Source organism: Coregonus lavaretus (assembly GCF_964263955.1).
Source record: "Coregonus lavaretus genome assembly, chromosome: 12".
Classification (NCBI taxonomy): domain Eukaryota; kingdom Metazoa; phylum Chordata; class Actinopteri; order Salmoniformes; family Salmonidae; genus Coregonus; species Coregonus lavaretus.
Genome location: NC_139999.1, coordinates 55,095,336 through 55,108,841, shown reverse-complemented (window position 1 = coordinate 55,108,841; position 13,506 = coordinate 55,095,336).

Sequence of the window (13,506 nt, the reverse complement as noted above, 5' to 3'; positions counted from 1 at the left end):
ATGTATAATGATTTCATGTTTTCATGCCTGAATGCCTACAGTGCATTTGGATAGTATTCAGACCATTTGACTTTTTCCAAATTTTGTTACGTTACAGCCTTATTCTAAAATGGATTAAATTCATTTTTGACCTCATCAATTTACACGCAATACCCCATAATGACAAAGCGAAAACAGGTTAAGAATTTTTTGCAAATGTATTAAAAATAAAAAACGGAAATACCTTAGTATTCAGACCCTTTGCTATGAGACTCGAAATTGAGCTCAGGTGCATCCTGTTTCCATTGATCTTCCTTGAGATGTTTCTACAATTTATTGGACATGATTTGGAAAGGCACACACCTGTCTATATAAGGTCTCATAGTTGACAGTGCATGTCAGAGCAAAAACCAAGCCATGAGGTCGAAGGAATTGTCCGTAGAGCTCCGAGACAGGATTGTGTCAAGGCACAGATCTGGGGAAGGGTACCAAAAAATTTCTGCAGCATTGAAGGTCCCCAAGAACACAGTGGCCTCCATCATTCTTAAATGGAAGAAGTTTGGAACCACCAAGAGTCTTCCTAGAGCTGGCTGCCCGGCCAAACTGAGCAATCGGGGGAGAAGGGCCTTGGTCAGGGAGGTGACTAAGAACCCAATGGTCAATCTGACAGAGCTCCATAGTTCCTCTTTGGAGATGGGAGAACCTTCCAGCAGGAAGGTCTCTCTGCAGCACTAAAGTTTTTTATTTTTTATATATACATTAGCAAACATTTCTAAAAGCCTGTTTTTGCTTTGTCATAATGGGGTATTGTGTGCAGATTGATGAGGGGAAAAAACAATTTAATCCATTTTAGAATAAGGCTGTAATGTAACAAAATGTGGAAAAGGTAAAGGGGTCTGAATACTTTCCGAATGCGCTGTATACAGTAGTGTTTTCTCATTCAAAGTGAGCTATTCATTTCATTCCCACCGTACAGTTCAAGATGTAGACTTAAAGTGTTTGCATTGTATTGTGTGTGGCTGTTTTCATATGGCAAAAAGTGTGCACTTTTGGGCTTAATGAAAACACTTTCAGGGCTTTCTAATTTTTCCTTGCTTCTTTGTGCAATAATATTCTAATCCAGTGCCAAGCTGGTGTCCAGTTTATGCGCTGACCATGGTCCTGAATCCACCTGTTGTGCCTGTACTGTAGATCACTCCTTTGAGTGGGAGTAGTCGATTTGATCTGATAATATGTTGATTATTTAATGGGGTTGGACTGTCAGACTGAACACTTCATCCATTATGCGTATTTTGCAACAGTATAATATTGACAATTTTATCACTGCACTTGTCTGCTGCTGTAGAATCTCTCTCTCTCTTTCTTTCTCTCTGAATATACACTGAGTGTACAAATCATTAGGAACACCTTCCTAATATTGAGTTGCACCCCCTTTTGCCCTCAGAACAGCCTCAATTCGTCGAGGCATGGACTCTACAAGGTGTCGAAAGCATTCCACAGTGATGCTGGCTCATGATGACTCCAATGCTTCCCACAATTGTGTCAAGTTGGCTGGATGTCCTTTGGGGGGTGGACCATTCTTCATACACATGGGAAACTGTTGAGCGTGAAAAACGTAGCAGTTCTTGAAACACTTAAACCGGTGCGCCTGGCAGTTACTACCATACCCCGTTCAAAGGCACTTAAATCTTTAGTTTTGCCAATTCACCCTCTGAAAGGCACACATATACAATCCATGTTTCAATTGTCTCGAGGCTTAAAAATCCTTATTTAACCTGTCTGCTCCCCTTCATATACACTGATTGAAGTGGATTTGACAAGTGACATCAGTAAGGGATCATATCTTTCACCTGGATTCATCTGGTCAGTCTATTTAATGGAAAGAGCAGGTGTTCCTAATGTTTTGTACACTCAGTGTATATCGACTTAATATTGAGTTTATCTTGCATGAAGATAAAGGAGAAGAAAGTAATACAGTTACGTTATGAAGTATGGCTTTACTGGAAGAGTTGTACTCTAATCATTCTCTAGATCTATCGAAGGTGCTGGCTCGTTCTCAGTAAATCCTCCAGTAAAGGACCAGATCGGTTCTCAAATGAACAAGTGGCCAACTTCCACTGTTACCACAAAGTAAGCAACCAATCTCAAATACCAGAGTAGTACCATAGTTTAAATAGTAATCCGCTAAACTGCTCACAACCTCTGTTGTAATTGTGGTTGTTGTTGTTTTTTTCTTTTATATTTTATCAATGAAATTGAGTGGTGGTTCTTTCATTCATTTGTTGACAGGAGACTAATTGCTGTCTCAAACGTAGCAGAGGGGATGGCCAAGAAAAGATAGAGATATAATTATTGCGAAGTATAAAGATGTAGATATATAAAGAGGGTAAGCATTTGCTTCCTGTTTGCTGCTCCCAAAGTGAGCTTGGACGTAGCTTTTGAATAACAATGTTTCAACATCCTGACAAAGACTGTGTTGGTTGAAGTGTTGTTATTGTATCACTAAGGCTTTATTATTAAAGATCACCTTTGGGAGCAGCGAACAGGGAGCGGACATTTGCCTTCTTTCTTTTGTCCATTTGTCCTATTATACTTTCAAAAATAAGAAATGTTATTAGACCACCATGGGATAAAAAGAAGCATGCAGGGGTTCTGACTTTCAACGATGACTCACCAAAGGCTTTTGCATGTGATTCAGGTGAGTGTGGGACACATTAACTGAAAGATGTATTATATTGAATTGAGTTGACTTGACTTTAACTACCACATTCTAAAAGTGTATCTTTCAACAACTCCTAACTGAGTTGGAAGCCAAGGAATGGTGCATTTTTACTATTTTCTACATTGTAGAGTAATAGTGAAGACATCAAAACTATGAAATAACACATATGGAATCATGTAAACTCAGCAAAAAAAGAAACGTCCTCTCACTGTCAATATTAACGTGTCAATATTTGTATGAACATAACAAGATTCAACAACTGAGACATAAACTGAAGAAGTTCCACAGACATGTGACTAACATAAATTGAATAATGTGTCCCTGAACAAAGGGGGGGTCAAAATCAAAAGTAACAGTCAGTATCTGGTGTGGCCACCAGATGCATTAAGTACTGCAGTGCATCTCCTCCTCATGGACTGCACCATATTTGCCAGTTCTTGCTGTGAGATGTTAACCCACTCTTCCACCAAGGCACCTGCAAGTTCCCTCACCCTCCGATCCAACAGGTCCCAGACGTGCTCAATGGGATTGAGATCCGGGCTCTTCGCTGGCCATGGCAGAACACTGACATTCCTGTCTTGCAGGAAATCACACACAGAACGAGCAGTATGGCTGGTGGCATTGTCATGCTGGAGGGTCATGTCAGGATGAGCCTGCAGGAAGGGTACCACATGAGGGAGGAGGATGTGTTCCCTGTAATGCACAGCGTTGAGATTGCCTGCAATGACAACAAGCTCAGTCCGATGATGCTGTGACACACCTCCCCCAGACCATGACGGACCCTCCACCTCTAAATCGATCCCGCTCCAGAGTACAGGCCTCAGTGTAATGCTCATTCCTTCGACGATAAACGCGAATCTGACCATCACCCCTGGTGAGACAAAACCACGACTCGTCAGTGAAGAGCACTTTTTGCCAGTCCTGTCTGGTCCAGCGACGGTGGGTTTGTGCCCATAGGCGACGTTGTTGCCGGTGATGTCTGGTGAGGACCTGCCTTACAACAGGCCTACAAGCCCTCAGTCCAGCCTCTCTCAGCCTATTGCGGACAGTCTGTGCACTGATGGAGGGATTGTGCGTTCCTGGTGTAACTGGGGCAGTTGTTGTTGCGATCCTGTGAAGGTGTTGTTACACGTTGTCTGCCACTGCAAGGATGATCAGCTGTCCGTCCTGTCTCCCTGTAGCGCTGTCTTAGGCGTCTCACAGTATGGACATTGCAATTTATTGCCCTGGCCACATCTGCAGTCCTCATGCCTCCTTGCAGCATGCCTAAGGCACGTTCACGCAGATGAGCAGGGACCCTGGGTATCTTTACAAGCATGGGAAACAGTGTTTAAACCCTTTACAATGAAGATCTGTGAAGTTATTTGGATTTTTACTAATTGTCTTTTGAAAGACAGGGTCCTGAAAATGGGACGTTTCTTTTTTTGCTGAGTTTAGTAACCAAAAAGGTGTTAAACAAATCCAAATCTATGTCATATTTGAGATTCTTCAAATAGCCACCCTTTGCCTTGATGACAGCTTTGCACACTCTTGGCATTCTCTCAACCAGCTTCACCTGGAATGCTTTTCCAACAGTCTTGAAGGAGTTCCCACATATGCTGAGCACTTGTTGGCTGCTTTTCCTTCACTCTGCCGTCCGACTAATCCCAAACCATCTCAATTGGGTTGAGATCGGGGGATTGTCGAGGCCAGGTCATCAGCACTCCATCACTCTCCTTCTTGGTAAAATAGCCCTTACACAGCCTGGAGGTGTGTTGGGTCATTGTCCTGTTGAAAAACAAATGATAGTCCCACTAAGCCCAAACCAGATGGGATGGCGTATCGCTGCAGAATGCTGTGGAAGCCATGCTGGTTAAGTGTGCCTTGAATTCTAAATAAATCACAGACCGTGTCACCAGCAACGCACCCCCACACCATAACACCTCCTCCTCCATGCTTTACGGTGGGAACTACACATGCGGAGATCATCCGTTCACCCACACCGCGTCTCACAAAGACATGGCGATTGGATCAAAAATATCAAATAAGGTCTAATGTCCATTGCTCATGTTTCTTGGCCCAAGCAAGTCTCTTCTTCTTATTGGTGTCCTTTATAGAGGTTTCTTTGCAGCAATTTGACCATGAATGCATGATTCACACAGTCCCCTCTGAACAGTTGATGTTGAGATGAGTTATTTGGGCTGCAATTTCTGAGGCTGGTAACTCTAATGAACTTATCCTCTGCAGCAGAGGTAACTCTGGGTCTTCCATTCCTGTGGTGGTCTTCATGAGAGCCAGTTTCATCATAGTGCTTGATGGTTTTTGCGACTGCACTTGATGAAACTTTCAAAGTTCTTGAAATTTTCCGTATTGACTGACCTTCATGTCTTAAAGTAATGATGGACTGTCGTTTCTCTTTGCTTATTTGAGCTGTTCTTGCCATAATATGGACTTGGTCTTTTACCAAATAGGGCTATCTTCTGTATACCTTGTCACAACACAACTGATTGGCTCAAAATCATTAAGAAGGAAAGAAATTCCACAAATCAACTTTTAAGAAGGCACACCTGTAATTGATATGCATTCCAGGTGACTACCTCATGAAGCTGGTTGAGAGAATGCCAAGAGTGTGCAAAGCTGTCATCAAGGCAAAGGGTGGCTATTTGAAGAATCTCAAATATGATTCCATATGTGTTATTTCATAGTTTTGATGTCTTCACTATTATTCTACAATTTAAAGAATTGTAAAAAAAAAAAAAAAAAAAATTTGAATGAGTAGGTGTGTCCAAACTTTTGACTGGTAGTGTACATTGAGAGCACAGGGGTATAGACCACGTTCGCATAATAGTCCAGTAATGATACAACAAGCTACTATACTGATCAAATGCTTTGAATAAATGGGGCAAAAAATATGAGAAACATGCTTTAAAGGCCAAAATCCTTAATTCGAAATATAACAAACTGAAAGCGCCTCTACTTAATTGTATATTAGGATCATGCCTCAGGACTACCTGGCCTAATGACTCCTGGCTGTCCCCATTCCACCTGGTCGTGCTGCTGCTCCCGTTTGAACTGTTCTGCCTGCGGCTAGGGAACCATGACCTGTTCACTGGACGTGCTACCTTGTCCCGGACCTGCTGTTTTCGACTCTCTCGCTCTCTCTACCGCACCTGCTGTCTCGACCTCTGAATGCTCGGCTATGAAAAGCCAACTTGACATTTACTCCTGAGGTACTGACCTGTTGCACCCTCTACAACCACTGATTATTATTTGACCCTGCTGGACATCTATGAACGTTTGAACATCTTGAAGAACAATCTGGCTTTAAATGGCCATGTACTCTTATAACCTCCACCCGGCACAGCCAGAAGAGGACTGGCCACCCCTCAGAGCCTGTTTCCTCTCTAGGTTTCTTCCTAGGTTCCTGCCTTTCTAGGGAGTTTTTCCTAGCTACGGTGCTTCTACGTCTGCATTGCTTGCTGTTTGGGGTTTTAGGCTGGGTTTCTGTATAGCACTTTGTGACATCTGCTGATGTAAAAAGGGCATTATAAATACATTTGATTCATATAAAGCTGAGGGATGGGCTCTAAAAAAGTAAGCACTCTCACACTCATAGATGGAGCTATGGATATTTAACCATATTTTTAAACTATAAATTGCATAAGTTACATTTCATTCATTTCAACTACCAAAATGGCTGTGAATAGCTTGGATTGCACCTTTTAAATATTTATTTGGCTTATTATTGCATTCTGTTCCCTTTTCCTAGAGAAGTTGTCTGCTAAATGACTAAAATGTAAATGTAAGTTCCATGTACTCCTGAAGCCATCACATTGTATGGATTTCAATGGAGAATGTATTCTTCAGATCACATGTGACACTTTCTGGGCTGTGGGACATCCAGAACCCTAGTCTAAAAATCCAATCCTGGCCACTGCGGTCACTTCGCCGTTACGGTCGGCATCAAACCTGGTTCACGTTCGATGCTGGGAGGTGAGGATTTGGGTAAAGAAACAGTCAGTATTAATGGTATAATAGAGGGTACTGTATTGTATGTTTATTTAAAACCATACATCATATACATCTAAATACAAAGTGACCTTACAGACCAAGAGGCTTGTGTACAATATACTGCTAGGGGACAGGATGGATGCAGGATTGAGCCCAATGGACTCGCTCTCCTTTACTCCATTACCAGTGACCCTTGATCTGAAACAGCTTGATAGGTGAAAGTGAGACGGTTGATACCTATCCAGTCCTTTGACCAGTCAGAGGTCCTCAATGGCAGTCAAGCACCCAAGCTAACTGGCTAAAGTTGGCTAGCTTGCTAGCTACTTCCAGACACAAATGAGGGAACACCTCACTCTGACCATTTTACTCGCCCTAGCAGAGCTAGTTATCTAGAGCGTTGTTGACTGTAACTGTGCTGCTGGCAACAATTTAACTACATTTTTCTTTTGCCAACGTTTACTGACACCGGTCATTCATATTCAATGGGTGTTGGGCGTTCGAAAATGTGTCAGTTATTCTGCACTCTGGCACACTCAGATGAGAGTGCTCTGAAATCGGTGTGAATTTACGAACACAGAAAGCAAAAGTCAAATTGAAAACATTATTGGCATTGTTGAATTCGATTTTCATAATGGCAAACTATGACTGATGGTTTGGTTAGCTAAAATAGCTAGTCTGTTTGTTTGGTTATCAAGGCAATTACTGTCGCTATCTAGTAAACTTGCTAGCTACTGTTGAACACATTTCTACCTGCAAATGAACAAATTATAGCTATGGTATAAAAGGGTTAATCAACTCGGGGCTCTATGGGTCAATTGGAAAATAATGCAACTCCGTGGAAGGTCAGTTCCACTCCACTAGCGCGTCGTGGAACACACCTTCCACGTCGTTCATTATTTTCCAGAGCATAGCCCTTCGTTGATTATCCCTTACTTATTGAATATTGTACCACATTTATTTTTTATAAGCCATTCACCAATAACAAAACGGTAAACTGTGCTATCCCCAGGATGTGTGACACTGGAGAGGGCCTTTTCTCCTTCCAGACGCTAGAAGGGGAGCTGATCTATCATAAAGTGAATACAGCAGTGCTAGCTACTGTGGAGTTAGAGGACTAGCTATGCTGTGTATGTTAACTACATTCACATCCGACCTGGATTCAAAGACTATTTGAAATCTTTCAAATACTTTGAGCGTTTGCTTTAATCTGCCAGGTGGGCGGGGTTAGCACTATTGGGACTTTTCTAATTGTCTCCATTGCAACAGGCAAACTCAATCAAGCACAACTTTTGATAATAATTTGAAATAGTATTTTAACCCAGGTCTGATTCACATGCAGTCTTATGGTGCCTGTACACTACACTGCCCAGCTGTATTGCTATAAGCTCCTCATAATAATGCAGTCAAGCATGACACAATCAAGACAGAGCTCCCCTGGGCCCATATTCAAAACATGTCTCAGAGTTTACTACGTAGGAGTGCTGACCTCGGATCAGTTTTGCCATTTAGAGCATAATGAATCAGATTATGGACAGTGGGGGCTGATCCTAGATCAGCACTCGTACTGAGATGCTTGTGAAATCAGATAGATCTTGAGCCCAATTCTGCTGCCTACTGCATACCCATGTGTATTCTACAGCTTCACTTCCACTGACAACCTTTCTGTAAAAGATGACCTTGAAGCAGTCATTGTGCATTATAACTACCACTGTCTTGTTATTTTTTTCATGCACCTTCATTCGAATGACTCTTAAAATGTGTTTCCTACCAATTTAGGATGCGAGGAACAAAGGCACGGAGAGGAGAACTATGGAGTCTACAATAACTTGGTCTCTGTGCAAGTGCTGATACTGCTGATTCTGATGGTCCAGTCAGGATCTTGATCCCATTTGAAATCAGAGAGGATTGAATCTGTATATACACACTGTATATCATTTTGATAGTCATCGTTTTTTCTAAAACAACGTTCAGATATGAAGGAATTACGTAAACACACAGATTTACGTACTGTATTCTCTAAGTATATTTTTCAGTTATCCATTTTAGACTGCTTTTTGCTTTTTGATAGTTTGTGTGAAGATTCATTTTCTCCTTTTAATAGTACATTCCTGTTGAACTTATTCATGTTAATTAATGTTAATAAATAATACATTATTATAATGACTAGCATTTAGTTCCCATTGTTTTCCATATGCATCAAAGATGGATGCCTACTATATATAGAGCAGAGACAGCTGATGCAACTGTCATGAGCCCTCTCACTCCACCGGGTTACCACCTTAATTTGTTTCCACTATCTTCCACTCTGCTCACCACTCTCTCTCTACTCAGCCTAACTAGCTCCACCTGTCCCTGCTCTGCTCGGCTCTAATTACTCTGCCAGCTGCGCTGCATTACCCACTAACCTCTCCCAGTATTTAAAGTCCTGTCTTTCAGCTCTCCTTTGTCAGATCGTCTGCAAAGCTCACACCCGGAACCTGTTTGCTCGCGCTTCTGGCTCACCCTTGTTTTGTGACCCCGGACCTGCCTGATTCTTGGATACTCTTCTGCCCCAGGAAAACCAGACCTGCTTTCTGCCATTACGACTCCTGACTACTCTTCGACCCCGGACTTCTGGACCACCAACCACCGGCGTCATCGGACGCATCGCTGCCACTGGGGGGGGGCACAGACCCAGCACATTGGACGGAATAACCCCTGGAGCCTTCACTCACTCCCTACTTCCCTTTTCCCTTAAGTTTTAATAAACTTTCTGGTGTGACGCAATTGTGGTCCTCTTGTCGTCTGTCTGAACCGTGACAGTACGATCTGACCATCATGGACTCAGCGCACACTTCCCCCGACATGGAAACCGAAGAACCTGAGCAACCCACCGCCATGCTACGCCTGGAACACACTGAGAGAGAGCTAGGCCGCATGAGCGGCGACATCACCTCTCTGCTTCAGGTCGGCCACCAACAGCATCAGCAGTTCCAGCAGCACCAGCAGCAGTCCCAGCAGCAGCAACAACAACTCGCCATGATCATCCAACTCCTCACCAACCTTACCCCAGCCAGTCTGCCCACCAGCCCTGCCTCCGAGTTACCTGCCCCGGTCATTGCAGCCGCTGCTCCGGAACCCAAGATTGGAAACCCCGAGCGGTTCAACGGCGATTCTACCCAGGTCCGGCCATTCCTGACTAGCTGCCGACTTCAGTTCTCCTTGCAGCCAAGGACCTTCGCCACGGAGGGGGCTAAGGTCGGGTATGCCATCACTCACCTGACGGGCCGAGCTCGACTCTGGGGAACAGCAGAGTTCGAACGTCAAACCCCCGCATGTGCAACCTTCGACCTGTTTGCTGAGGAGATGCTGAAGGTGTTTGACCTGGATTCACCAACCGCAGAGGCGTCTCGTGAACTGTTCAGTATTCGACAAGGCAGACGTACAGTCGCAGACCATTCCATCGACTTCCGAACCCTGGCAAGACGAAGTTCTTGGAACACACCATCGTTGGTGGACGCGTTCTTCCATAGCTTGGCTGACTATATCAAGGACGAGTTGGTCTCCCATGAACTGCCTTCCACTCTTGATGAAGCCATCGCACTGACTGTCCGGATCGACAGAAGGATACAGACCCGTCGTCGTGAGAGGGGGCGCCAAGGTCCACCAACTACCGGCATTCGGAGAGATCCGACTGGGCTCCTGTCATCTACTGCCACTCACCCAAGTCAGCTTGATCAGTCTGAGCCTATGGAGATTGGGCGAGCCTCTCTCACTCCTGCAGAGCGCCAGCGCCGCTTCACCTCAAACCTCTGCCTCTATTGTGGAGGTGATGGACATCGTGTGGTAACCTGCCCTTTAAAAGCCGAAGCTCACCGGGCATAGGGGGAGTCCGGTTGAGCTCAATGACCATCCAGTCCTCCGACCGCAAACCCCTGCTGCAAGTTCACCTCCGCCTCTCTGACTCAACTCACACCCTGGCTGCTCTGGTGGATTCTGGCGCCGAAGCCAACATAATGGACATCAAGCTGGCACGCCAACTGGGACTGGAGAACCTCCGTTTGACACCTCCTATTCCTGCCCGGGCACTGGACGGACACTTACTCGGATCGGTCACTCATGTCACGGCCCCGGTCTTGATGGGTCTGTCCGGGAACCATCAAGAAACTATCCAGTTTCACCTGCTCCCCTCTCCAGGCCAACCCCTCATCCTGGGTTACCCATGGCTCCGCCGGCACAACCCTCAGCTCGACTGGGTGACCGGGGTGATCAGGGAGTGGGGGGAGGACTGCCACCGAACCTGCCTGCTTGCTGCCGCACTACCCCCTCGGCCAGTACCTACTAACTCCGCTCCTGACCTCTCCCATGTCCCAGAATGCTACCATGGTCTCAGAGAAGTGTTTAACAAAGCAAGAGCCACATCTCTGCCCCCTCACCGACCGTACGACTGTGCCATCGACCTCCTCCCTGGAACAGCCCCTCCAAGGGGCCGTCTTTATTCGTTGTCTGCTCCTGAAAGAAAGTCCATGGAGGACTACATCAATGACTCTCTGTCCACAGGATTGATCCGTTCGTCTTCATCTCCGGCTGGTGCTGGCTTCTTCTTTGTGGGGAAGAGGGACGGATCTCTTCGCCCCTGCATCGACTACAGGGGACTCAACGACATCACAGTGAAAAACCGTTACCCTCTCCCTCTGCTCACCTCTGCTTTTGAGTTGCTCCAGGGAGCCACTGTTTTTACCAAGTTGGATCTCAGAAACGCTTACCACCTAGTGCGGATCCGGGAGGGAGATGAATGGAAGACCGCATTCAATACACCAACAGGCCACTACGAGTATCTGGTTATGCCTTTTGGCCTCACCAATGCTCCTGCTGTGTTCCAGGCTCTAGTGAATGATGTACTGCGGGACATGTTAAACAAGTTTGTCTTCGTTTACCTGGATGACATCTTAATCTACTCCAGAAACCTGTCTGAACACACCCGCCATGTCCAGCAAGTCCTTCATCGTCTTCTGGAGAATTCCCTCTACGCCAAGGCAGAGAAATGTGAGTTTCACGTCAAGACAGTGGCCTTCCTGGGGTACATAGTGGCAGAGGGAAGTATCCAAATGGATCCTGCCAAAGTATCAGCAGTCACTTCATGGCCAGTTCCGGAGAACAGAAAGAAGCTGCAACAGTTTCTGGGGTTTGCTAACTTCTATAGAAAGTTTATCCGGAACTACAGTACCGTTGCTGCCCCTCTCACTGCTCTAACCAGCACCAAGCAACCCTTCACCTGGACCCCAGCAGCCGACAAGGCCTTCAGTACCCTCAAGGTAAGGTTCACCTCCGCTCCCATCCTCCAGATGCCTGATGTGGACCGGCAATTCATTGTGGAGGTGGACGCCTCGGATGTGGGAGTTGGTGCTGTGATTTCTCAGTGGGCTGCGGAGGATAGGAAGCTCCATCCCTGTGCCTTTTTCTCACGTCGGTTGTCCCCCTCTGAGTGCAATTACGACATAGGGAACCGAGAGCTGCTGGCTGTGAAGCTTGCCTTGGAGGAGTGGCGTCACTGGCTGGAGGGGTCCACCATTCCATTTCTCGTTTGGACCGATCATAAGAACTTGGAGTACATCCGCACGGCCAAACGGTTGAACTCCAGGCAGTCCCGCTGGGCCCTGTTCTTCACCAGGTTTAATTTCACTCTGTCATACCGGCCTGGATCACGCAACACCAAGCCAGACGCCCTCTCCCGTCAATTCCAGAAGGATGACAACCCCTCCAAGGATCCTGTGTCGATTCTGCCAAGTCCCTGCATCGTAGCAGCTCTGACCTGGGCTGTTGAGGAACAGGTGCTGGAAGCTCTCCGTAACCAGCCCGGTCCCAGCACTTGCCCAGCTGACCGCCTTTTTGTTCCCGAAAACCTGAGGTCCCAGGTCGTTCAGTGGGGACATGACTCCCGCCTAGCTTGTCACCCTGGCTCCACCCGCACTTACAACCTGCTCGCCCAGAGGTTCTGGTGGCCCTCTCTGAGAAAGGATGTACGGGAATTCGTCCAAGCCTGCCCCACCTGCAACCAACACAAGTCGTCCTGCCAGCCCCCAGCCGGATTGCTGCAGCCCCTGCCTGTGCCCAGACGTCCCTGGTCTCACATCGCCCTTGACTTTGTCACGGGGCTGCCCCCTTCAAGTGGCATGACCGTCATTCTCACCATAGTTGACCGATTCAGCAAGATGGCACACTTCATTCCCCTCCCCAAGCTCCCAACCGCCAAGGAGACCGCCCAGGTGGTCCTGGAACACGTCTTCCGGATCCACGGACTGCCAAAGGATGTAGTTTCTGACCGTGGTCCACAATTCTCCTCCGCTTTTTGGAAGGAGTTCTGTCACCTGCTGGGAGCCACAGTCAGTCTGACTTCCGGATTCCATCCCCAATCCAATGGGCAGTCAGAGCGGGCAAATCAGGAGCTCGAGAAGGCACTGTGATGCATGACTTCACGCAACCCCCACTCCTGGTCGCAGCAATTGACATGGGTGGAGTACGCACACAATTCTCTGACCTGCTCTGCCATCGGTATGTCCCCTTTCCAATGTGTTTATGGATACCAGCCTCCTCTATTTGCCAGCCAGGAAGGGGAGGTTACTTGCCCATCTGCACTGGCTTTTGCCCGTCGATGTCGCCGCACCTGGTCACAAGCCCGAGCCACACTCCTCAGATCCGTTGCCAGCTACACTACCGGGGCCAACCGTCGGAGAATCCCTGCTCCCACCTACCATGTTGGTCAAAGGGTGTGGTTGTCGTCAAGGAACCTGCCACTCAGGGTGGAGTCGCAAAAGCTGGCACCTCGGTTCATTGGC